The sequence below is a fragment of the Triticum aestivum genome, unplaced genomic scaffold (assembly GCF_018294505.1).
Source record: "Triticum aestivum cultivar Chinese Spring unplaced genomic scaffold, IWGSC CS RefSeq v2.1 scaffold150375, whole genome shotgun sequence".
Lineage (NCBI taxonomy): Eukaryota > Viridiplantae > Streptophyta > Magnoliopsida > Poales > Poaceae > Triticum > Triticum aestivum.
Window position 1 is genome coordinate 1 of NW_025287241.1, and position 1,114 is coordinate 1,114.

Below are 1,114 nucleotides of genomic sequence, written 5' to 3' on the forward strand. Positions count from 1 at the left end.
GTATTCTCCGGTTTTCTTTGCTTTTTAATTCTTTGTATGTATTTATTGGTTTGTGTTTTCAACACATGTCTACATTTTCTGAATACATAATCTATATTCATAGCACACATGTGAAACATTTTTCTGCTACACTTTGGACATTTTTCAAAGACCTGGTATACATTTTCTAAAACGCATGTTTTGAATACTTTTTTGAAAACATGTTAGCATTTTTTCAAATACACGTCGTACTTTTTTCATGAAATTGAACATTATTTTAAACTACAGGGACATTTGTTTTACACTGCATAAACATTTTTCAAATTTTCACTGGTTTTTTGACACTTCTGAATATGTCTTTACAATGTCATGTACATTTTGGTAATGGAAATAAACATTTTATTGACCTACGGGAACATATTTTGCCATTGTATCATCATTTTAAAAAATGTCATGAACATATTTTTGAACCGTTGATTTTTTTGCCACGTATATTTTTAATGGTATGAAACATTTTTTAGTATTGTAGAAACAATTTTTAGATTGCATATACTTTTTCAAAAATTATACTTTTTGAACGAGGTTTTTTACCCAAGAGGCCTATTAGCTCAGCTGGTTAGAGCGTCGTGCTAATAACGCGAAAGTAACAGGTTCGAGACCTGTATGGGCCACTATTTTTTTTCTACTTTGTGAAAAACCTCGTTAACAAGGCCCAGACCGCAGGCCGGGGGGTTCGCTCGTTCTGCTCGGGTTATCTTTTTCTTTTTTACCATTTTATTTTGTTTTTTCACCAGTATTCTTTGAATTTTATTTTCTCTTTCACTATAATTTTTTTGCTTTGTGTTTCCACTGGTTTTCTTTGTTTTTTTTCATTGTTTTTCCTACTTTTTTGTTCTCTTTTCTTTCTTTCTTGGTTTTCTTCGTATTCTCCGGTTTTCTTTGCTTTTTAATTCTTTGTCTGTATTTATTGGTTTGTGTTTTCAACACATGTCTACATTTTCTGAATACATAATCTATATTCATAGCACACATGTGAAACATTTTTCTGCTACACTTTGGACATTTTTCAAAGACCTGGTATACATTTTCTAAAACGCATGTTTTGAATACTTTTTTGAAAACATGTTAGCATTTT

The 1,114-nt window shown here is 30.5% G+C and overlaps 1 non-coding gene across 1 annotated transcript; it reads left to right on the forward strand.

Moving 5' to 3' along the window:
* Positions 1-576: 576 nt before the first annotated feature.
* On the forward strand, positions 577-650 carry TRNAI-AAU (transfer RNA isoleucine (anticodon AAU)). Its single transcript has one exon. It is a non-coding gene; the product is annotated as a tRNA-Ile (tRNA).
* The last annotated feature ends 464 nt before the right edge of the window (positions 651-1,114 follow it).